Source organism: Macaca nemestrina, chromosome 10, assembly GCF_043159975.1.
Source record: "Macaca nemestrina isolate mMacNem1 chromosome 10, mMacNem.hap1, whole genome shotgun sequence".
Taxonomy (NCBI): Eukaryota; Metazoa; Chordata; class Mammalia; order Primates; family Cercopithecidae; genus Macaca; species Macaca nemestrina.
The window spans coordinates 69742366-69769015 of record NC_092134.1 but is presented as its reverse complement, the minus strand read 5'-3'; the positions used below and the strand labels follow the sequence as shown (position 1 = coordinate 69769015).

The window sequence follows — 26650 nt, the reverse complement described above, 5'->3', positions numbered from 1 at the left end:
TTCATGAGCGACGTTTTTGTTCATGTTGATTTTATTGCTTTCTGTTTGTTAGTTTTCCTTCTAACAGTCAGGCCCCTATTCTGCAGGTCTGCTGGAATTTGCTGGAGATGCACTCCAGACCCTGTTTGCCTGGGTATCAGTAGCAGAGGCTGCAGAACAGCAAACATTTCTGCCTGCTCCTTCCTCTGGAAGCTTCATCCCAGAGGGGCACCCGCCAGATGCCAGCTGAAGCTCTCCTATTGAGGTGTCTGTCGACTCCTGCTGGGGAGTTTCTCCCAGTCAGGAGGCACAGGGGTCAAAGACCCACTTGAGGAGGCAGTCTGTCCCTTAGCAGAGCTTGAGCACTGTGTTGGGAGAACCGCTGCTCTATTCGGAGCCAGCAGGCAGGAATGTTTAATTCTGCTAAAGCTGCACCCAGAGCCGCCCCTTCCCCCAGGTGCTCTGTCCCAGGCAGATGGGAGTTTTATCTATAAGCCCCTGACTGGGGCTGCTGCCTTTCTTTCAGAGATGAAGAGGGACGTTTTATAGTGCTTTCACTTCTGCTGCCGTTGTCCATTAACTTAGATTACTCAAATTTAATTCAGTTAGGTGCAACATAATTTCAGAAGTGACACGAAGAATCATCCAGAAATTCAACCTTTGAAAGACCATTTCCTGAGCAGAGAATGGAATTGGGAGAAGTAACATCTTTCAGCCGTCATCCCCTCTCAGGGCACCTAAAGTAGGTCCACTTTGTAGAGTCAGGGATCACCAGGATCTCTTCCTTTGCATGCTTTACTGTTGCCATCACTTCCCGAGTTTCCTTTGCACTGTTTCCAATTTTTAGTTGAGAAAACATTAAATGTTATTACAAAATTCATTATTCTGGGCCAATGACAGCATTTGAAATAGTATGATTCACCTTAACTAACATTCATTAAATCTATACCTTAGCCAATACCATTTTGATTTAGCTGAACACAAGAGTTTCCTTAACAGGCAGAGAGGGGGTTAAAATGGGTAGTTCAAGTGTCCAGCACAGAGTAAAATACTCTGGTATCCAGTTTGATATATTATTTGCACATAGTTTTCTGTAGCTCTATTCTATGCTCCTATTTTTCTGGCACTTGAGAGTGAGAAACAAAGCATCATGTTCTAAGCATTGAGTAAGATTTTCCAATGCTAGCAGGTTTTAAATATTAACATTGATGATGATAAGAGTTGTGATTTATTGAACACTTACTCAATTCCAGGTGCTCTTATAAGGATTTTTAAATAGTTAACTTACTATAATTACATAGAGAGGTTTTACTATCCCCATTTGTACAAACAAGGACCTCGAAACTCATAGAATTTAAGTGTATTATTCTAGAAAGTGGCAGAGCCAGGAAACAAACTCAGGTGTGTTGGGATCCACAGCTTCCAGCTGTTTCTGTGCTACCCCAGAGCTTGCCCACTACCACTCAGTGGTTTACCTGCTGTATAGTTATCTATGGTGGCTGTAACAAATTATCACAAACTACATGGCTTAAAACAACAAAAATTCATCCTCCTAAAGTTCATCAGGCCAGAAGTTCAAAATCAATATCACTGGGTTAAAATCAAGCTGTCAATAGGGCTGCACTTCCCCCAGAAGCTCCTGGGGAGAATCCGTTCCTTGCCTCTTTCCCCACTTAACTTCCAGCTTCTGGTGGCTTCTTGATTCCTTCCTTTGTAGCCACATCACTCCAATCTCTGTCTCTGTCTTCACACCATCTTCTCCTCTGTATATGTGTGCGTGTTTCAAACCACCATTTTCCTCTGTTTTATGAGGATATGTGTGATTGTATTTAGGGCCCAGCAGGATAATCTAGCATAATCTCATCTTGAAATTCTTCATTTAATCACATTTTTAAATACCCTTTTTCCAAATAGTGTCAAACTCACAGATTCCAGAGATTAGGACCTGACATCTTTGGGTGCCATTGTTCAACCTACTACACATACTCATGTTCCACAGAGACAAAAGCAAAGGTAAAGGCAGATTTTCCCTTAAGATATTCCCATTTGTGGTATGAAGACAGGGACTCTAATCCACCAAAATGATGAGTCAAGAGAAATATACAGATGCCAAAAACTCCCAGAAGTCAGAGAAAAGGTTTTTTTGCATTATACCAGAAAGTTCCACCATTTAGTTTACGATCTTGCATATAGGATATACTCAAGAAATATTTGATGAATTAAAATTTCTAAAACATTATGAAAAATTTTTGAATATTACTAGCTAATTATGCCACTTATTAATGGAAATCTTTAATTTTTTAAAGAAGAAAAAAATACTAAGAAATAGGTTTAAAAGGTAATAAGGACCTATAAAATCATAAGCATTGTTACAATAGCCTCAGCAAAATAAAAGTGAATTTTTAGTCCAATAATTATTTTAAAGAGTTTATTTTTTGTTCTTTCACTTAAAAAATATTTTAAAGACATTTTGAAGAATAAAAAGCAATGAATTTTTTTCTACAGTTTAGACTGAGTAAGTAGAGTAAAAGTTAAAACAGTATCCTCAAATCTTGACTGTTTTACAAAATTGTTTTCAATTGACATGCATAATAGCATAGCCATGTGCCAATATTAATAAAATACAAAACCTAGTAAAAGGAAAATATTTGCCAAGTGTCTGTGTTATCAGAGTTGTTAACACTGGAAAAATATTTACTTTTCCTGATTTGTCATTACTGATATCTAAGGCAATAATTTTAAAGCATATTAATTATGTTGACAAAAGAATCCATCTTAGAAGATTACGCTTTGTACTAAAGTAAAGATATAGCAACACTATTTTGTCCTAAGTAAACAGTAAGTATGAACTGTGATTCAATTTTTAAAATGTAAATTATTAATCTCTATCAGTCTGGGAGCATGACCATACATCTGCTGCAACTCAACTGATTAAATCAGCTAAGCAATAGGAAATTTTAGAAATCATTATTTCACAATATGATATTGCTTTGAAGATGTTAACACTTGGCATCCTATCAGTATAAACTGAACAAGAAAAGGAACTCTACATGACTCTGATAAAGCTTCAGAAGAATATTAAATTAGGGTTTGGCGGGAAAAAAGCAAGGGTTGGGGAAGAAAGCCCTGCAAAAGTAGTAGTGATCACTAAGTAAGCACGATCTGAACTTTTCCACACCACGTATTCATAGTTATAAGCAAAACTGTCTATGCACAAAGTAGTGAGAGTAGGAAATGTGGGAGATTAGAATGATTCAAAATGGATTCAGGTAATGAGTACCTATCTAATAGGGTTGTTGTGAATACTAAATTCAATTATATCAAAAATGCACTAAACTCAGTATCTCAACATCAGCAAGTGGCAGTGTATGTTAATTATTGTGAAAAAGATGTTTTGACTCCTTGTTTGAGGATATTTAGACCAGAGACTTGATATCCAGGAAAGGGCTCTGCGGTACCAGTAAGCTATGTATGTTTCACTAATCATCAGAGAAGTGCAAATCAAAACCACAATGAGATACCATCTCACACAAGTCAAGATGGCGATGATTAAAAAGTCGAAAAATAACAGATGCTGGCAAGGCTCCGGAGGTAGGGAACACTTACACACTGTTCATGGGAATGTAAATTAGTTCAGCCATTGTGGAAAGCAGTGTGGTGATTTCTCAAAGAACTTAAAACAGAATTACCATTTGACCCAACAGTCCCATCACTGGTTATATATCCAAAGGAATATAAATTGTTCTACCATAAAGACACATGCACACATATGTTCATTCCAGCACTATCCCCAGTAGCAAAGACATGGAATCTACCTAAATGCCCATCAATGGTAGACTGGATAAAGAAAATGTAGTACATATACAGCATGGACTATTACATAGCCATAAAAAAAGAATGAAATAATATCCTTTACATCCACATGGATGGAGCTGGAGGCCATTATCTGGAGTAAACTAATCCGGCAATAGAAAACCAAATACCGCATGTTCTCATTTATAAGTGGGAGTTAAATAGTGAGTACAAATGGGCACAAAAAAGGGAATAGTAGACACCAGGGCCTACTTGAGGATGAGGATGGGAGGAAGGAGAGGATTGAAAAACTATCATCTGTTGGGTACTATATGTATTACCTGCATGACAAAATAATGTGTACACCAAACCCTGGTAACACGCAGTTTATCTATAGAACAAACCCACATGTGTGTACCTGAAATTAAAAAGTTTTAAAAAAAGAAAACTATGGATATAAGTTCTTGCTGGATAGTTTTTGGCTTTGGGGAAGTCTTTCACTTTCTCATAAGACTTGCAAGAATTTATCTGACAATGAAATAAACCAGATAGTTTGGTGAATCCTTTCCAGCCATAATATTCCTGAATAGATGCCACCAGGCAGAACATGAATCATTACCAATAATAGTGGAAACAAACAAGTTAGACTACACTTGAATTCCAAAGAAAATGGTATTCGGGATATCCAGAAAATGGTTACAGAACAAAATAAAATCACTTTTACTTAGAGTCATTTAGAAAGGTTAAGAGCAAAAGTTAGTTGTTAATCACAGGTAGACTTTTGAGAGAAGAGAGAAAACCCTATTGGGAAGATGGTGTAAACTGAGAACAGGGACTCATGCTTTTAATCAAGGCAGTTTTACATGGCCCAATTTAAAAAAAAAAAATGTGTTTGAGAAAATTATCAGAAAAGATAGCAACAGCTCCCCAAAAAATGTATGGCTAAATATTTGCCAAGTCATAGACGTCTCCAAAGAAGTACTGGTCTGTGCAATAGGCAACAGATTTGTCCTTATTTCTTTTTTTTAAATCTCACGTACTCATTCTTTTATTGTGTTGAGAACCCTTAACATCTACTCTCCTAACAAATTTCAAATATACAATAAATTCTTATTAACTAATGTCATCATGTTCTACAATAGATCGCTTGAACTTATCCCTCCTACCTAGCTCAAATTTTGTATCCTTTGACCAACATCTCTCTAATCCCCTGACCCCCTGGCCCCTGGTAACCATTATTCTACTCTCTGCTTCTAAGACTTTGACTTTTTTAGGTTCCCTAAGTAAGCAAAACGATACAGTATTTGTCTTTCTGTGCCTGGCTTATTTCAACTAACATAATGTCCTCCAGATTTATCCATATTGTTGCAAATGACAGGATTTTCTTCTTTTTCAAGGCTGAATAGTATTTCATTGTGTATATGTACCACATTTTCTTTATCCATTCATTGACTGATGAACAATTAGGTTAATTTCATAGCTTGGCTATTGTGAATCATGTTGCAATGAACATTGGAGTACAGATATATCTTCAACATACTAATCATATTTAATTCAGATATATACTCAGTAGTTGAATTGCTAGATCATGTGGTAGCTCCATTTTTAGTTTTTTGAGGAACCTCTGTTTTGTTTTCCGTAATGGTTGTACTAATTTACATTCCCAACAACAGTGTCTAAGGGTTCCTCTTTCTCCACATCTTCTCCAAAACTTGTTTTTCATCGTTTTGGTAATAGTCATTCTAACAGGTATGAGGTGATATCTCATTGTGGTTTTCATTTGCATTTTCCTAAAGATTAGTGGTAATGAGCATATATTCTTGTGTCTGGTGGCCATTTGTATGTCTTCTTTTGAGAAATATCTATTTCAATCTTTTGCCCATTTTTTAACCATAAGCTGCTGGAAGAAATCATAAGGGAAAAGCTACATGACATTGGTCCAAGCAAAGAACTTTTGGATTTTACCCCAAAACCACAGTCAACAAAAGCAAAAACAGATAAATGGGATTACAGCAAACTAAAAAGCTTCTGTATAGCAAAGGAAACAATCAACAGAGTGAAGAGGCAACCTACAGAATAGGAGAAAATATTTGCAAACCATACATCTGATAATGGATTAATATCCAAAATATGTAAGGGACCCGAGCAATAAAATAACCAGATTAAAAACTCAGCTTTGTCCTCATTTCTAATAAACTAAACCAGTACATCTCAAACTTGAGAATTCTTTAACCTTGAAAATATATCTACTGAGTCCAGTGATGCAAACAGCCTATTGCCCTATGAATACACAAACATTACTTAAGATGAGCTCCTGACCAACACAAACGCAGACATAAGCACTGAAATCACCACAATTGGTAAGGCAGACATGTAAATAACCCCAAGTATATTGGTATTTTTTTAAGATTTTCATCCACATAAAATACTAAATTTAAAAATTATCGTAGGGATTATATCTGTGGACCGCAAAGGCTTGGGATTCTACTTTGAGAAACACCATACCAGGTTATGCCAGCAAACAGCTAATTATGTTACAGGATTCCATTGGTGCCACTTCACCAGTCAGAAATCTCTGCAGCCACCGTGACCTCTACCCAGAGCTTCATTCGGTCCTTCTGGGCTCACTCTGCCCACTTGACCTGGCAGGAGGCACACAGCTCATGCCCTGGCCCTGATCTCACACCCACCACAGCTCCACACTCAACCCGCAGCTGGAACGGGCATGCCATGAGCAGTTTCTGCAGTGGGCACCAGCATCTAGATGAGGGGAATGCGATGGCACCTGAAAACTCAGAGATGCCAGCAACTGCAAAGCCCCCAGGGATGTTATAGCTCTTGCTTGGGGAGTCCCAAGGTCTGGACTCCCAAGAGATATTGAGCCTTTTGTAGTTCAGCGAGTGGGAAGGAATGGTGCCCAACAGCTTTTTCATTCCCATTGCTCAGTGAGCAGGAGGGAGCGGCACCTAGCAGCTCCACTTCTTCACACCTGCAGCTGGGCAAATGGGGGTGTGTTGCAGCTCTCTCTTCCTGCCACCCACAGCTCAGCGAGTTCTGGGTTCTTGTCCCACAACCAAGAGGAATAAGGGGCATGGACACCAGAGAGTGAGTAACGCAGAGGAGAATTTTATTGAGTGACTGAAGGAAAGCTCTCAACTGCAAGAGGGGGCCTGAAAACAGGTTGCCCTGAGCTGCAAGAGGGGGCCAGAAAGAGGGTCACTCCCTGTAAGGCTAGTCCGGGATTTTTATGGGCTCAAAACCGGAGAGTGCATGCTGATTGGTCCATGGGTGGTCTTTGGAAAAACCACCATTCAATTGGTTAAAAGGTATCATTCAGAAGGAAACAATCCAGAGAGAGAAGGTAAGACAGAGACAAAATTTCTCACTCCAGTCATGGACTCTCTCCGGAACCAGTAGCTCAGTTTTCAGGCTTTAAACTGTCTTTGGCTTGAAGGTCAGGTTTCACCAGGGACCCATCCCTATCTGCCTAGGAATTTATCTGTCTCCTGTCATTATCAATTTTAAAATATTTTATTACATCCATAAGTGACACTCTTGAAGAATAACCAAAGCCAAACTGTGAACAAAATACTTGAAATAGATTTTGTGGGAATGGCTATGAGTAATATCAGTATTTGGGAAAGTAGTGTTTACTATTAAGCACTGATTTACCATAAACATACAAAATCATCCACTACGCCTATTTGTTAATCTTTAGTATTTGAAAAAAAAAAAATAACATTTTACAAAGATATTCATACCACAATTTGGGCTTGACCCTGCTCATTCCAGACCACAACAAATGTAAAAACTTTTGACATGTATGAGTTTGCAAGCCACTAACAAATAGTACTTAATGGAGCAGTTATTTTAAAGCAAATCTCCCAAGGGTAGCATAAAACAGAATAGAACTGAAATCCAAGTCGATGTCTTCATTTGTAAATGAGTTTAGTCTAATTGGGTATTATTCATCACCAATATTTGAACTGCATCCTATTTTTCTTGTTGAATTTTTATATGTTAGAGAAAAAGAAAATTAAAATTGGATATCTATTTACCTGTGGAATTGCAAATAAATGTGAGATTAAGACCATTAACTTGTCCTTCAGAGCAATTTTGTCAGTATTAAAAACACATGTATGTTAGAATGTGTTGAACTATTAAACTGCACATGGTTGGATTTAACTATGGAAGTCTCATCCAAGAGATTGAAGGAGAAATCGAAGGAATTGTGTCAAGACATCTGAAAATAGATTCCATCCTTACTCTCTTCTGCTTACTTTCTGCTACTGAATCAGTAAATGTCAGGAGGAGATTGAAAATCATGAAACTCTCGTTTCAAATGAAGTAATTTCTACTAAAGATTATGTATTTCTCTTTTCCTCTGATTTTGGGGGAGGGATAGAAATAAATTATGGTACACTGACCTTGAAGATATGGGAAAAAAGATTAAAATTATTTAATTTTCATCTTGATTTTTGATCTAACATGCACCAGAAAAAGGATCAGCATATTTTACTAGAAGAAAATTGTAGTGTCCCTATAAGATTCTCAGATATCCCTTTACCCCCCGTCACTTACTAGTTGTGAGAGGTTAAGCTAGCAATTTGATTACTCTAGGTCTCAGTTCTTCCAGAAACAAAATGGGAATAATAGTATCTGTCTAGAGGCATCAGACTGGATCAAATGAAGTTTCAAGAACCTTTTCAACATAAAAGATTTTTAGTCCATAGACTTTCCTAATAGTAAAGTTGAAGTTACTCTAGCCTATATATAAGCATCCTTAAGAAACTAAACCATTCCACATTAAAATGATCATTGTAAAATTTAATGCAATTTATTTCAGAGATATTCATATAGAATACTCAATATAAACAAAGAATAGTCCAGATCCATTAGTGTCAGGCTCTATAAAAATAGTAACAGCTGAAAGATTTCAAAGTGATAATGTGAGAGCATAAGTTAGAGAAAGTACAGATATAATATTATTAGTTGTAAGATGCTCACTCTCACCTCAGAAGATTGAATACTTAATTCTGATGATTTGGTTTTAGCTTTTTTTTTCATGAATATACAATAACTCAAAGTCAATGTAGATAAATTAACTTTGAATATGTGCTACAATTCTTAAATTACATTGGGATAGAACATAAATGAATTAATTGACGAATAATGTTTACTTCAAATTGATGTTAACAATTTTTGTTCTTAATTGGCAGGAAAAAATGTTAGTATTACCATTAATTTTTAAATTTTTCTTTTAATAAATTCCAAACAAATAAAGGGGTAACCATAGAATGTCCAGAAATAAGTAATAAATCTAGATCTAGAAGAATGCAAGAAAGGGAAAAAAAAGAAACCAGAATAAAATGGTACATAAAAGAAAACACAGAACTACATGATAGATTTAAACCCAAATATATCAATAATTACAAACATTTTCATTAAAACGTTTCTTCTTTGGGTCTACCCCACTTATCAATAAGTCTTTGGTTTTGAGGTACAATACAATTTCTAAACCACTCATTGTACCTTTTTTTCTCTCCATTCTTCATATTTATTAAACGTTATTATTTACTCTCCTATTTCCTGAACTTTCATTCTAGAGATCTTTGGCAATGGTTCTTTATCCAAATAATGCTTTTTATTGAATTTTATGTCTCATATTAATTTTATCAGCAACATTTTGGTGAGCTGCTTATAGCTTCGTTCTATATCATTTTTCTTAGTCTCTTGAATTTCATTTTCCTCAAAATCAAAATATAATCTAATAACTTAAAGAATATAAAATGTCAGCTTTTCTACACAGTGATTTTGCTGAAACAAAATCTTTGGTGTGTTAATTCTGTATCAGTAATAGGATGCTTAGAATTGAGTTTCTGTTTTAAACTTGAAAGCTAAAGACTTCTTCATTCTCATCTATTTCTTCCATCTGTTTTAATGTTTACGATAATGGTAATTTGCTTTTCTTCCCCCTTCCCTCTCATGTGTCTTTATAAAATTAAGTTAATAGTATGTTCTTTGATATATTCAGTTTTATTTTTACTATCTCAGACTCTTTACTCTTAGAATTTCTTTATATTCCTCTGTCTGTCATATATTTGAAAATAGTTTTTCATTATATATATATGTGAGTAATATCAAAGATATCTTTTTATTTTTAAAAATAGTTGCAACTGTTTTAATAGTTACACATGGTTTTTTAAAATCAAATATTACCAAAAAATACATCCAAAAAAGCACTTCTCCTCTCAACCACATGCCACCCCCAGTTACTGCCCTCAGACAGTAACTGTTCAACTATTTTGCTGTTTTTTATTTCCTCTGTGCTTCTAAATATGTGTATGCTGCTACTTCTGGATGTATCAGGTTTGTCATTACTTTTTGACTCTGATATGGTCGCCTTCACCTCATACCCTTTCCCTATCATCCCACTGGGGTCATAGTTAGTGCTCACATTGTCATGAGTCATATTCCTTACTTATAGAACTTTCCTTTACTTAGAGATCTTATAGAATTCTCTCCCCAGTGCTCAAACATATCAAATAATACAGCAATTTCACCTTTTCTCCTTGTTGTCTTTTCTCTTGGAATAATCCATCCTTCTACTTGAGTTGGGATTTTTTTCTGACCCTCAGCATAGTTGTCATCCTGAAATTTTCATTGCTGTTTTCCTGTGCAGAATTCTCTGTTTTCTTCATCCCAAGTCTTCCTATCGCTTAGTTTATGCTCTCATTTTGCCAAAGCATCTAATCTAGGAACTCTCTGAGAGTAGGGCACATATGAGTTAAACTTGGAGTTTTAACATATATAAATATTTCTTTATTTTCCCTCATTATACTTGATTAATAGCTCCTCTAACTATAAAATTCAAGCTTGGAAAATATTTTCTTTAACAATTTTGAATACTTGGTCTTATTATTTTCCTATTTCCAGTATTGATATTGAGAACACTAAAGCCATTCTAATTTATTTGTATATAGCTGGTTTATTTTCTTGAAAGCTTTTAGGATCTTTACCTTATTCTTGTTTCTCTGAAATTTCACATGATATAAAATTGATATAAACCTTTTAAAAATTTATTGTCTTGGGCATTTGGTATGCCCTATCAATCTTGATTTGGATGCCCTTGAGAGTTTTCTGGAAACTTTTTGTCATTTAATTTTCTCCCCTACATTTTTTCTGTTTTTGCTTCCTGTGACTACTAGTAGTAAGCTACTGGCCCTCCAAGATAAACCCTCAAATTTTCCTCTCTTTTGTCTGTTACATTCCAAATTATTTGGCATTTTGTCCAGCTTTCTGAGAAAATTTCACTAACTTAAAAGTTCAACTTAAAAGTTGAATTTTTCTTCAACTTTTAAATTCACCATTTTATGTAATCTTATATTTTGTTGTTTATTTTATTTTTAGGAGATTTTTTTGCTCCTTGATTGGTTCTCTTTTAGAGTATCTTTTTCTTGTTTCATGTTCACAGCATTTTTATTATCTGTCTGAGGACATTATTTATAAATTTATTTCGAGTTCTTCTCAATAATCTAAAGATTACATTTTTCCACTTGTTTGCCTGTTTGTTTTAATCTGCCTTTCAGTCTGGAGTCATTCTCTGAATGTCTAGTGATATGTAATTAAGCTTATATTTCAGAGTTAATTATTAAAACAGTATTTTGAAGGCTCCACATTTATGGTGGATGGCATTTGTTAACCCATGAGCTTCAGAATGGGTTGAATGAGAAGTCAGTCTTTTCACTGAGGCACCCTGAATTTAGTCTTTCCTCAAGAAAATAATACTCCAATCTCCTGTTTGCATACAGTTGGCAGGAGAGTGCATATGCCTTTTAGTGACGTTCAAAAATCAAACTGGTGGGTAAGAACTGAAGATTTTATCATTCAGAATTTGGTATTCTCAAGTATACAGCATCTTTGATACAATAAGCATCTGTTATAATTTTTGATAAGGAAAGAAATCTGGGGCACCAAATGTTTTATATACAGATTTTCAATAAAACAAATATATCTGTAAGATCAATAAAAGAAAAGGAAAAGAAAGGAAAATTAAATGAATTCAGCTTTTTATTTTAAAATGTTTTGTTTCATTAGTTAATTTTTAAATCCTCTTAATTTTTTTCCTTTTGATGGAACACATACTCTAATAATTGCAGTAACTGTTTCTCTGAATGATTTAGAGATATCAGAAAATTTTTAAGAGAGACACTGAGGCCAGGCATGGTGGCACATGCCTGTAATCCCAGCACTTTGGGAGGCTGAGGCAGGCAGATTTCTAGAGGCCAGTCCAAAACAAGCCTGGCCAACACGGTAAGAACCTGTCTCTACTAAAAATACAAAAATTAGCCAGGCATGGTGGCAGTTGCCTATAATCCCAGCTACTCGGGAAGCTAAGGCAGGAGAATCACTTGAACCCAGGAGGCAGAGGTTGCAGTGAGCTGAGATCACACCACTGCACTCCAGCCTGGGTAACAGTGCAAGACTCCATATCAAAAAAATATAATAAATAAAAAGGCAAAAAGTGGATATAAAATTAGTAACTGACTTAGCAGAGAGGAGAAAGCTACAAATAATGACTGCCAACCACTCTGACTTTCTTAGTTCTACTCCCCGGGAAGATCGTTCCTGTCAGTGCTCTCGAAGCTCACTTCTGAGGAAGTCACTGGGGAAAAATTCTGTTAACATTAGCAGCTCCTTCCTATTGTTATTAATTTGAAGTCTCTGGATAGCAGCTAATAAACTGAGCCTTTGGTTTCCAGGGTTTATTTATTCCAAATACCAATCTTTCAGGCAAGTATTCAAAGCCAATGAGCATATGATGCTATGTAGAGACCTTGAATCTCCATGCCAGTCTTGAAATTCTTGTCTTATAGCAGTAGACTTCAATATTCTACCTTCAATATTCAGACTTCAATCTTCTGATTTTATCTTGACTTCTAACTCAGTACAAGATTGAAATGGTTAATTAGAAACAATATTCCCTTCCCAAACAGCATCCAAGTATTCTGGCAGCTCATCACCATTAGATCTACCTTATGAGAAATATAAAAGGGAGTCCTTTAAGTTGAAACAAATTGACACTAACAATATGAAAACATAAAAAGGTATAAAACTTACCATAAAGGTAAGAATATAGTCAAATTCAAAATACTCAAATACTTTGATAGTATGTAAGTTAAAAGACAAAAGTATTAAAATATAGCTATAATATTTTAATGGATACACATATATAAATGATGTAAATTGTGACATCAATTACATAAAGTGTGGAGGGAAGAGAGGTTGAAGTATGGACATTGTGTATATAGTCAAAGTTAAGTTGTTATTATTTTAAAATAGACTGTTAAAACTATAATATGCTTTATATAAGCCTCTGGGTACCACAAAGAAAAACATATAGTAGATACAGAAAAGACAGAATGGAATCAATTTATACCACTATAAAAAAAATTGTTAAGTTACAAAGGAAGACAGCAAAAGAGGAAGAAAGAAACAAAGGAACCACACAACAGTCAGAAAACAACAAAATGACAATAGTAATTTCTTACCTGATAATAAAAATTTTAAGTGTAAATGCATTAAATTCTCTAATCAAAAGACAGAGCAGATCAGTGGATTTTAAAAAAAATCCAAATATATGCTGCCTACAAGAGACTCTCACTTTAGCTTTAAAGATACACATAGGCTGAAAGTGAAGGGATGAAATAATGATAATCTTTGCAATCGTAACCAAAAGACAACAGGGTAGCCATACTTATATCACACAAAATAGGCTTTAAGCCAAAAAAGACAAATAAATTTTAAGTAAAGAGACAAAGAAGGTGATTATATAATTATAAAAGGACCAGATCATCAACAGAATAAATTATACATATATATGCACCCTACATTGGAACACAGAAATATATAAAGCAAATATTAACAGAACTAAAGGGAGAGATAGACAGCAACATAATAATAGCAATAGAGGACTTCAATACCCCATATTTAATAATGGATAGAAAAATCAATCAGGAAACAGCAGACTTCAACAACACTACACAACAAATGGACTTAACAGACATATACATAACGATCCATTCAACATCAGCAGAATACACATTCTTTACAAGCACACACAGAATATCATCCAGAATAGATCATGTATTAGACAAAAAATAAGTCATAACAAGTTTAAGAAGACTGAAATAATATCAAGTGTTTTCCAACTACAATTATATGAAACAAGAAACCAATAACAGAAGGAAAGTTACATAATCCACGAATATATGGAAATTAAACAATATGCTTCTAAATAACCAATAAGTCATTAAAGAAATCAAAAGTGAAATAAAAAAATATCTTGAGAAAAATGAAAATGAAAACACAACATAGCAAAACTTATGGAAAATAGCAAAAGCAGTTCTAAAAGAAAAGTTTCTAGTGATAAATGCCCACATTAAGAAGAAAGAAAGATTTTCATAAACATCCTAACTTTATACCTCAAGAAACTAGAAAAGGAACACACTAAGCCCAAAGTTAATGGAAGAAGAAAATGATAAAGATCAGTACAGAAATAAATGAAAGAGAAACTATAAAAACAATAGAGAAGATCAATGAAGAAAGGATTTTGAATGTTTACAACACAAATAAATAATAAATGCTTGAAGTTATGCATATGCTAATCATCATAGTTTAATCATTACACATTGTGTACATGTATCAAAATATCACTCTGTATCCTATAAATATGCACATTACATGTCAACTAAAAATAAAATAAAATTCATTATTTGGTTCTATTTTAAAAAGGATCAATAAAACTAATAGCTGATTTTTTGAAACAAACAAAATTGGCAAGACTTTAGCTAGACTAGCTGAGAAAAAATGAGAGAAGATTAAAATGATTAAAATTATAAATGAAGGAGGTGACATTACAACTGATGCTGCATAAATTTTTAAGGGTCATAAGAGATTATTATGAACAGGTCTATGCCAAAAAACTAAAAACCTAGAGGCAATGGATAAATTCCTAAATATTTACAACCTACCAAAACTGAATCATGAAGAAATAAAAAAACCTGAACAGGGCTGGCACAGTGGTTCACGCTTGTAATTGCAGCACTTTGGGAGGCCAAGACAGGAGGATTGTTTGAGCCCAGGAGTTCAAGACTAGCCTGGGCATCATGGCAAAACCCCATCTGTATAAAAAATACAAAAATTAGCTGGGCATGATGGCACATGCCTGTAGTTCCAGCTACTCTGGAGTCTGAGGTGGGAGGACTGCTTGAGCCTGGGAAGTTGAGGATGCAGTGAGCCATGATCATACTACTGGCCTCCAGCCTGGGTGACAGAGCAAGACCCTGTCTCAAAAAATAAAACATAAAATAAAAATCTGAACAATTATAAGTAAGGACATCGAATCAGTAATCAAAAACCTCCTGAGAAAGAGAAGCTCAAGACCAGATGGCTACAAGGGTGAATTTTACCAAACATTTAAAGAAGAATTAATGCCAATCCTTCTCAAACTCTCCCAAAAAATGGAAGAGGAAGAAACACTTCCAAACTCATTTTACTGAGTCAGCATTACTCCGATGATACCAAAGCCAAATAAAGACACTGCAAGTAAAGAAAACTGCAGGCAGGCTGGGCACAGTGGCCCATGTCTGTAATACTAGCACTTTGGGAGGCCAAAGCAAGTAGACCACTTGAGCAGTGGCCCACATCTGTAATACTAGCACTTTGAGAGGCCAAAGCAAGAAAAGCTCGAGACCAGAAAAGCTCAGAAGTTCAAGACCAGCCTGAGCAACACGATGAAACCCCATCTCTACAAAAAAATACAAAAGTTAGCCAGGCATGGTGGTGTGAGCCTGTAGTCCCAGCTACTTGGGAGGTTAAGGTGAGAGGACTGCTTGAGCCCAGGAGGTCAAGGCTTCAGTGAGCCTCAATCATACCACTGCACTCCAACCTGGGCAACAGAGCAAGATCCTATCTAAAAAAAAGAAAGAAAGAAAGAAAATAAAAGAAAAAGAAAAAAGAAAGAAAACTGCAAGTTAATAACCCTGATGAACATAGATGCAAAAATCTATGCATCTATGCATAGAATTAACTATTTAGGAATGAATTTAACCAGGTAAGTGAATGATCTGTACCCTGAAGACTACAAGAGGTTGATGAACAAATTCGAAGAAGACATAAATGGAAAGACATCCTGTGTTCATGGATTAGATGAATAAATATTGTTAAAATGTCCACACTATCCTAAGCAATCTACAGATTCAATGCAATCCTTATCAAAATTCCAACAGTATTTTTCACATAAACAGAAAAAAAATCCTCAAATTCATATGGAGCCACGAATAGCCATGGAGACCCTGAATAGTCAACACAATCTAGAGCAAGAACAAAACTAGAGGCACCACACTACCTGATTTCAATATATGTACAAAACTATTGTAATCAGAACAGCATCGTGTTGGCATAAAAACAGACATAAGACCAATGGAGCAACACAGACAGCCCAGAAATAAATCCATGCATTCAGAGTCAATTGATCTTCAACAAAGGTGCCAAGAACACAAAAGAGGAAAGGATAATCTCTTCAATAACTAATATTGGGAAAACTAGATATTCACATGTAGAATAAAATTGGCTCTTATACCATATATAAAAATTGACTCAAAATGGATAAGATTTAAAAAACTCTGAAACTCTTAAACTACTAAAAGATAACATAGGGAAACATCTTCTTGACATTAGTTTTGGAAACCAGTTTTTTACACATGACTCCAAAAGTACAGGCAAGAAAAGCAAAAACTAATGCAAATGGCATTACATCAAACTAAAAAGCTTCTGTACAACAAAGGAAACAATCAGCAGAGTGAAGAGATAATCTGTTAAATGGGAGAATATATTTGAAAACCATAAATCTCATAAGAGGCTAATATCCAGAATATATAAGGAACTCAAATAACTCAATAGCAAGAAAACAAATAACCTGATTTTAAAATGGGCAAAAAACCTAAATAGACATTTGTCAAAAAAAGACATACAAATGGCTAACAGGTTCACTAAAAACATCACTAATCATCAGGGAAATGCAAGTCAAAATCACAATGACATATTACCTCATACCTTTTAGAATGGCTATTATCAAAAAGATGAAAGATAACCAGTGTTGGTGTGGCTGTGGAGAAAAGGTAATTCTTGTACACTGTTTAGGAGTGTAAACCAGTACCACTTGTGTGGAAAGTAGTATGGACGTTACTGAAAAAGCTAAAAATAAAACTACCATGTAATCCAGCAATCTCACTACTGCATATACATTCAAAGGAAATGAAATTAGTATGTTGAAGAGATATCTGCCTTCCCATATTCATAGCAGCATTATTCACAGTAGCCAAGATATAGAATCAACCTAAGTGTCCATCAACAAGTGAATGTAACAAGAAAATTGATACACACACACATACACAAATAGAATAATATTCAGTTTTTTTGTTTTTGTTTTTGTTTTTGTTTTTGTTTTGAGACAGAGTCTTGCTCTGTTACCCAGGCTGGAGTAGAGTGCTACCATCTCGGCTCACTGCAACCTCCACCTCCCAGGCTCAAGCCATTCTCGTGCCTCAGCCACCCAAGTGGCTGGGATTACAGGCATGCACCATCACACACAGCTAATTTCTGTATTTTTAGTAGAGACAGGGTTTCGCCTGTTGGCCAGGGTGGTCTCAAACGCCTGACCTCAAGTGATCCACCTGCCTTAGCCTCCCAAAGTGCTGGGATTACAAGCATGAGCCACTGTGCCGAGACTACTCAGTCTTTAAAAAAGAAGAAAATCCTGTCATTCGCAACAACATGGGTGAACCTGGAGGACATTATGCTAAGTGAAATAAGCCAGCCACAGAAAGACAAATATTGTATAATCTCCCTTATATAGAGAATCTTAAAAAGTTGAATTCAGAGAAACAGAGCAGAATGGTAGTTGCCAGGGGTTAAGGAGTAGGGAACATGGAGAAATGTTGGTCAAAGGTATAAAGTTTAAGTTGTGCAGGACGAATAAATTCTAGAAACCTAATATACAGTATGGTGAATATAGTTAATAATACTGTGTTATATACATGAAATTTGCTGCGTAGATCTTAAATGTTCTCACCACCCCCTCTCCCCAAAAATGACAGATAACTATTGTGAGATGGTAGATATTTTTATTAGCTTGATTGTACTCATTTCACAATGTATATGAATATCAAAACATCATGTTGTACATTGTAAATATATACAATTTTTATGTAAATTATACCTCAATAAAGCCTGGGGTGGGAGAGGGTAAATGATCAAGAGCCATTAAGAAAGGATGCTTGTGGCTTCCATACTGGAAGGAGTTGGGCTGTGTGTGTGTGTGTGTGTGTGTGTGTGTGTGCACGCGCACGCAGGAGGTTAACAGCCTGGCTATTCAACTTTCCCCAGAGGAGATCCCTTTTGTCCTTCTTTACCTGGTTCTCATGTAATCAACAGTATAGATATCTGTAATTAAGATAATTATGAGAGGATTTATTGGCAAATGGAATGAAATCCAGCACCTGTGCAATCTTAAGACATCCATTATTTGAGCGACAAACTAATGGATATACCTGCTACCTCATCATCTAGAATGTTCCAGTACTATCCTTGTATTATGTAAGCTTAAGCAGTAAAGTGCCTGCATGTCATGTCCTCTGCTTGTTTGAAGGGTTATTATGAGAACTGCTTTGTTAAACAGCAAAAAAAAAAAAAAAAGAAAGACAGACAGAAAGAAAGAAAGAAAGAAAGAAAGAAAGAAAGAAAGAAAGAAAGAAAGAAAGAAAGAAAGAAAAGAAATGAAAAAGAGAAAGAAACTTACTTTTCACCATATATTCTTCTATACTTTTAAAATTTTGTACCATAATTGTGACTTATTTGTTAAAAATAAGTATTTTTTTACACTGAATTTATCATCCTCCTCATGAACCCACCTATTCCACCTTAGAAATTTTTCTTTTGGTAAAAGGCGTCACCATTCACCTAGTCACTCGTACTAGACATGTCAGTATTTTCTTCAACTTTTATGTCAGCCTCAATATTTACATCTCACAAAGCACCAAATCAAGTCATTTTTTATAAGACCGATTTGCATATCTAGTCCCTCTATCCTTATTATCACTACTTCATTTCAAGCCTTCCAAATGTCTAGTGGGACTAGTGAGATGGTCTTTTGTCTGGTTTTTCCTCCATCAACTCCTCCTAGTTCCTGTCCACTTTCCAAATTGCCACTAGTTATAATTTGAAAACAATTTGAATGCGTCACGACTTCTTATAAGCCCTCCATAGAGATGCTTGATAAATAACCTATTCATTTGAGTTGATGGACTGGAAAAAAAAACTGCAAAAAGAAAAATTTTATGAAACAAACTAAAAATCAGGCCAGATGCAGTGGCTCACACCTGTAATCCTAGCACTTTGGGAGGCCAAGGCAGGCAGATCACTTGAGGTCAGGAGTTGGAGACCAGACTGACCAACATGGAGAAACCCTGTTTCTATTAAAAATAAAAAATTGGCCAGGTGTGGTGGTGCGTGCCTGTAATCCCACCTACTCAGGAGGCTGAGGCAGGAGAATCTCTTGAACCCAGGAAGCAGACATTGCAGTGAGCTGGGATTGCACCATTGCACTCCAGCCTGAAAAGCAAGAGCAAAACTCCATCTCAAAGAAAAAAAATCAAAAAATGCTAGGATTTCTTTTCAGATTTTCTATTAACTTGGCAAGCCTAGAAAAAATTTGTCTTTTTGAATCCCAATTTTGTCAATATAAAAATAAATATACCACACTAACTGACAAGAGAATTTGCTAATGATTGCAGAGCATATGGAAAGTTTAAATAAAGCTCCAAAACATTTATTAAGTCATGGGTTTCAGTTGCCTGTTTAATTAGAGGCAATTTACAATTTACAATTTACAGTGAACTATTCTCCATTTGTTTTGAGAAGCTGTCAAATAGATGTTTGAATTATACTATAATCTGGGCAACTATAATTTAGTGATTGCTACATTTGAATTTTAAGTATATTTGAGTATGTATTAAGTCAGAAATCTAACCTAAAAAACACATACTTTAATAGGCTGAGCTTTATTTAAATTTTAGAAATTCAAAGAAAAGGGGCAGAAATGTATGTGACATTAGATTTTATGCTTGGTTAGTATTTAGGAAAACAGCAACCCAGAAGCAAAGTCAACAATAAATCTGAAAAGAAACAATTTCAGAAACAATAACACTTTGTACACTAAATGGGGAGACATGTATAGCAGCAACATTGGCAAAACTTTTTTATCCAAAGAGAATGGAAAAACAGAAATATTTACAATGAAAGTGAAAATAAAAGTATGCATGCTCTTTAAAATTGCTATAATGGTTCTTTATCCTCCCTACTACAAAGGGCTCCCTCAGTAGACAAAATTTCCTCCACTCTTGTGGAACAGACATCACAGACTCAGAGTCTAAAATAAACCTTTCTCAGCCAGGCACAGTGGCTCATGCCTGTAATCCCAGCACTTTGGGAAACCAAGGTGGGCGGATCACTTGAAGTCAGGAGTTTGAGACCAGCCTGACCAACATGGTGAAACCCCATTTCTACTAAAAATACGAAAATTAGCCGGGTGTGGTAGCGTGTGCCTGTAGTCCCAGCTACTACTCGGGAGGCTGAGGCAGGAGAATCGCTTGAACCCGGGAGGTGCAGGTTGCAGTGAGCTGAGATCATGCCACTGCACTCCAGCCTGGGCAACAGAGTGAGACTCCATCTCAAAAATAAATAAATGAATAAATAAATAAAAATAAAATAATAAAATAAACCTTTCTCATTTATTAAGGATGGTATTGCATGAAGAAAATGGAGAAGGAACTTACTAACCAATAGTTGGAGAACTACCATATCCATTAAAACCTCAAAATTACAGGTTTCCTTTTATCTATAAGTAGAAGTTAAGACTCCTTCAGAAAATTGCCTTGTCTTTGGCTCTTCTGGCAGAAGCAGTTCTCCTTACACTCACACAGTGGAGGAGGGGCTTTATCTTACTAAGTGGAGGGAAAATGCTGTGATATTAGGAGGAAGAAAGGATAGTCACAAGTTAGCAAATGTCAAAACCTTATGTTAAGGGATGTTGATAGCATAGTCTTGAAAAGGGCCACAGTGTTTGTCCAGTAAAACATTAAAGGTCTATTATTTGTTGAGACTAGCTTTATTCCTCTAACTGGTAGGCTACGTCATGCTTAGCAGCTCTTCCATTTTGAGGAGGGTAGGGTTTGTTTCTTCACCCACCCTTTCCTCTGACACCCACCCCCACCTGAATGGCTACCAAAATTACACATGAAATACCTGTGTATACATGCTTTACCCATCTATTAATGTTTTTCATCAAAGCAAAAGACACTTGAAAGACAGGAACATGAGAAGTCAGCTCCTCAGAACCTTCCCAATCCAGAGCAGATGTTGGAAGTTTATTGGAATCTCTGTGCAGTTGGCCCATATTCCCTCTGCACTCAGTATGTGCAGACGCCAATGGGAATGCCCTTTCCCCTCTAGGCCGAAGCTGTTACAAGGAAGTAAAAACCTGGGGACTCCAATCTCACTCAAATTTAGCTTGAAAAATATATTCTTTGATCCATTAATTAAGTGTTGCAATAACTTTCAAAGAGCCTGTGAATAATATTTGGTCTTATTTGCAAACTTAATTTAAAATATTGCAATGTTATAAATGAATTAATGAGAGATCCCTTTTACTATATAAAGTTTTTAAAATGATAATTTCCCTTCTAACGACTTTTCTCAAGTAAAACCTCTGTAAACACTAAATAATACTAATGTATCTAACAAATTAAACTTTCAATAAGCTGAATCTAAACTTCTCTTATTTTTTATTAAGTATAAATTTAGTAAGATATCAATTTAAGATCATAAGTCTCAACTACTTAACTGGATACTTCAAATTAGAGCTATAAGACTGACTGTATTTGATCAAGTTCTCTTACGTATGACAAGTAACAATGGTAATGGCAAATGCTTATATAGCATCTGTCATGTGCCAAACACTGTTATATTGAATTCAACACAATTTTTTATGTTGTATTGAATTCAACACTGTACAAAACATAAATTGTGTTGAATTTAATTTTTTATGTATGAATTACTTGAATGGGTTTTTGTGTGTGAATGTTTATTTCCAGAAACAGTCTATACCCACGTGCCAAACACCTCACAAAAGGCTATAAAATAAAAAATATGTAAACAGTTTGGACTACTTGAACCCACCTATATTTAATGTTACATCTTTCTACAGCTAGGGGAAGTATACTAGTTAGGGGAAGCATACTAGTTAGTGAAGACAGTTTTCATTTCATTTGTTAGTTATACTCTAAGATATTTTTGCAAGGAAGTAAGAGATGGAGGCATTCAAAGCAATTTCTCTCATGACCAACAGAGAAAACTGTGACATCACTGACATCATCCCAAGTAATTCTGAGTTACCTTCTCAGCATGCTTGAAAGTACCGATAGCTAGAGATTTAAACCAAGAAACTAATGAGAGTATTAATGATGACGCTGATGGAATTCACTAAGTTGTGTGTTGCAACTTGCTACAACATACGCTTCAGAACTTGAAAAGAATAAAGAGGTTGCCTTTAGGAGTCTGAGGCCATATCCTTAGACTCAATTTATATAAGTACTCCCTGATTATTTTGCATACACTCAGAAATTTCATGACTCCCATTGAGATTCTTCACTCTGAAGACTTGTAAATGCATCTCTCCTTATAACTTAAAGACTGCAAAAATCCTCCTAGCAAAGGACCAAACACTCAAATATTAAAGGAATCACAGTACCCGGGTTCTTTATGCTGTAACTAAACCTAAAAATTATACTATTTAAAAACAAGTAGGTCATTGAGGCCAACAAACATGAAAATACTAACATCACTAATGTTAGTATTTCAACATCACTAATAATCAGGGAAACAAAAATCAAAACCATAATCTGATACCACCTTATTCATGCAAGAATGGCCACAATCAAAAAACAGTAGACATTGGCGTGGATGTGATGAACAGGACACACTTCCACACTGCTAATGGAAATGTAAACTAGTACAACCAATATGGAAAACGGTGTAGAGATTCCTTAAAGAAGTAAGAGTAGAACTACCATTTGATCCAGCAATCCCACTACTGGGTATCTACCCAGAGGAAAAGAAGTCATTATATGAAAAAGATACTTGCACATGCATGTCTATAGCGGCACAATTTGCAATTGCAAAACGTGGAAATAACCCAAATGCCTATCAATCAACGAGTGGATTAAAAAACATATATATACACACACACACATATATATGTATATATGTGTGTATACATGTGTATACATATATTATACACATATGTATACATATATTATATACGTGTATATATGTGTGTGTGTGTATATATATAAAACACAATGGAATACTACTCAGCCATAAAAAGAACAGAATTAGTGGCATTTGCAGCAACCTGGATGAAAATGGAGACTATTATTCTAAATGAAGTAACTACGGAATGGAAAACCAAACATCATCTGTTCTCACTCAGAAGTGTGAGCTAAGCGATGAGGATGCAGAGCCATGAGAATGACACAGTGGACTTTGGGGACTCAGGGGGAAAGGATGGGAAGGGGGTGAGGGATAAAAGACTATAAATAGAGTGCAGTGTATACTGCTCAGGTGATGGGGGCACCAAAAGCTCACAAATCACCACTAAAGAACTTACTCATGTAACCAAGTACTACCTGTTTCCCAAGAACCTATGGAAATAAAAAATTAAAAAATAAAAACAGTAGGTCATTGAAAAAAATGAGTGACTAAATAAACCGCAACCAGTCCCATATGTTACTCTCCTAAACCCATAACAAGAATGATGGTGCACTCTGATTTCCCCATTGCCATAGGAGCTGTTGGGGAAGTATAACTAAAAACAAAATCTATTCCCAACCTAGAAATCCTCTCCGCCAAGATAGAAAAAGAAAAAGAATACTTTTATTATTGAATAAACATTAAACCAGAATGTGATGCATATCACAGGCAATCTGCTAAGAGATTACAAGGCAGGTAGGTACAACCAATTACATACATCATTCCAAGATAAACAATAACTAGTCCTCAAGTAAGAGGATTTGACAGCACCCTTTGTTCCACATGGTTCATCCTAACTTTACCTGGTAATTAGGGTGACCATCTGTGTTAGCTGACTGTCCAGGGCAGAAGCAAGCTTCTCATATTTGATAAAAGGAGGTACTTTTGCAACTTGGAGCGAGGAGCCCCCAAAGCTAGGCTCCTACCCTTTCACAGAAAGTGGAAGAGAGGGGTGCTATCTTCCTTGTTGTTTATATTTCAAAGAGGTAGTGCCCGGGTTCTTGAGAAAGATACTTGGGTCATAAAGTAAACAAAAGGTCTATCTAGCTTTCAAATGGCTTTATATACATTTCAAGAAGAAAAGAAAGTACTTACAAGTTTTCTAAAGTAAATGCTCTAAGAAAGGGGAAACAGAGGAATCTCTTTCCTCATTTTCAAGAGAGAAGCTTCTTACTTTGTTTTTGTTTGTCTGTTTTTCTTTTTTTTTTTTTTTTTTTTTTTGAGACGGAGTCTCGCTCTGTTGCCCAGGCTGGAGTGCACTGGCACGATCTTGGCTCACTGCAAGCTCCGCCTCCTGGGTTCACATCATTCTCATGCCTCAGCCTCCCGAGTAGCTGGGACTACAGGCGCCACCACCACGCCCGGCTAATATTTTGTATTTTTAGTAGAGATGGGGTTTCACCATGTTAGCCAGGATGGTCTCGATCTCCTGACCTTGTGATCCGCCCACCTCAGCCTCCCAAAGTGCTGGGATTACCGGCGTGAGCCACCGCGCCCGGCCCCCTTACTTTTTAAAATAAACTTTAAAGCAGTTTTAGGTTGATGTAAAGTTGAATGGAAGGTACAGAGATTTCTCATATACTTTCTGCCACCACATATATACCACCTGCCTCACTGTAAATATCCCACATCAGACTGGAACATTTGTTACAATAGATGAATCTATAATACACTGACACGTGATTATCATCCAAAGTCCCTAGTTTACATTAGGGGTCACTCTTGGTGTTGTACATTCTATGCGTTTGACAAACATATAATAACATATATCTATCATTATAGTATCATGCAGAGTAGTTTCACTGCTTTAAAAATCCTCTGTGTTTTGCCTATTCGTCTCTCCCTCCCCACTAGCCCCTAGCAACCACTGATCCTTTTACTATCATCTTCACAGTTTTGCCTTTTCCAGAATGGCATACAGTGAAAATCATACACTTTGCAGCCTTTTCAGAGTAGCTTCACTTGATTCCTCCCTGTCTTTCATTTAAAGATTCCGCCATGTCTTTCCACGGTTTTATAGCTCATTTATTTTTAGCACTGAATAACGTTCAATTGTTTGGAAAGCCCCTTATTTTTAATTTTGACTTGCCCTTATGAACAATTCTTGCTAGTGTAGGACTGCCAGAAATAATGCAGAACGGGTCCTAGGCAACAAATATTTGTAGAATCCATCTTATTGAAATAACTTCCAGCTCCTCCCGAAACTTCATCAAATGCCTCCCACATGGAAAGTGTTGTCCCCACATCACCAGTGAAGTAATCTAATACCATCCTATGCCATCCAACACTACTAATCTTACTACAAATACATCTAATATTAATAGTAATCTAATATATTTGATCTAATACTGATATCTAATTTAATATCCAATATTTAGTATGTAATATAATGTAATAGCAATCTAATACTAATTTAATACTAATACTATATTCTTGTTACTAACATATCTAATATTAACACTAATACTCTCATCTCATAGTTTATACAGAATATATTCACAGGCATCCACAGGGTACCAAGGACTCTTCTATCAGATTGCTTCAATGCGAAATTGCTAAATTCTCTGAATCCTCAGGAAGACACATCCTAGAAACGATGAATTTAAAATACCCAGCGTCCCTTCAGAAGAAGTTCTCTTCTCCAGTGGAGGTTGTCATTCTTATAAAGTGGCTAAAAACTCCTTCCAAGAAGAAGCCTATTTCACTAAAAGAAACTCTTGCAACAACCAAATCTTAGCTTCGGTAACTAGAAATAGAATAAACTGGAGTAAATTTTCCCTCAGAGTAAACCTGCATTGTTAAAAGCCAGAGGGTAGAAAATTGTTTGTATTAGAAGTAAATAATTCTTTTGTAGCAGGAAGCAAAGTGTAGAAACTGAAATTTAAATAAATATAACTGTAAACAATTCTTGCACATTGTTAATGTTTGTTTTATATGTTAAAGCATTTATTCAGTCAAAAAAATCCTTGGGTGCTGTGATTCATACAGGCATATTACATATTTATTGAAGTAGACACTTTATTCAGAGGTTTCAGGGTCTTAATCATATTGATCTCTTTGGAAAGATACCCTCCAAAAAAATTTTCAAATGTTTAACTAAAAACCTGAAGATTTTATAGAAAGAAGGTGTTTTAAAAATTGTGTTGAACTCAATTTTTTGTGTATGAATTACTTGATTGGGTTTTGAATGAATTACTTGATTGTGTATGAATGTCTATTTCCAGAAATATACAATAATATACTGATATGTGTTTTATGAAGCTAAAATTATATGTTTTATGTGTTTTAAAATCAATACTTTTTTTTTTTTTTTTGCCAGCTTAGTCTTAAACCTAAAAGAGGAGTTAATTCTAGATTGATAAGAAAAATGGCTAAGGAAATGCTAAAAGCTTGACTGCTCCCAACCCTAAAGGTTAAAAACAAAGGCAGTAGCAGAAAATCATGCCTAATA

The 26650-nt window shown here is 35.6% G+C and overlaps 1 long non-coding RNA gene across 2 annotated transcripts in view; it reads left to right on the top strand.

Moving 5' to 3' along the window:
- The window catches only part of LOC105474031 (uncharacterized), a 52824-nt gene extending 27028 nt beyond the window's left edge, over positions 1-25796 (top strand). Inside the window, exon 3 of one of the 2 annotated variants that reach the window (XR_011609073.1) lies at positions 25680-25796. This is a non-coding gene — a long non-coding RNA (uncharacterized lncRNA). Of the gene's footprint in view, positions 1-5668; positions 5709-25679 lie in introns of those variants that run through there. The other variant, XR_011609074.1, reaches the window with a different exon arrangement.
- The last annotated feature ends 854 nt before the right edge of the window (positions 25797-26650 follow it).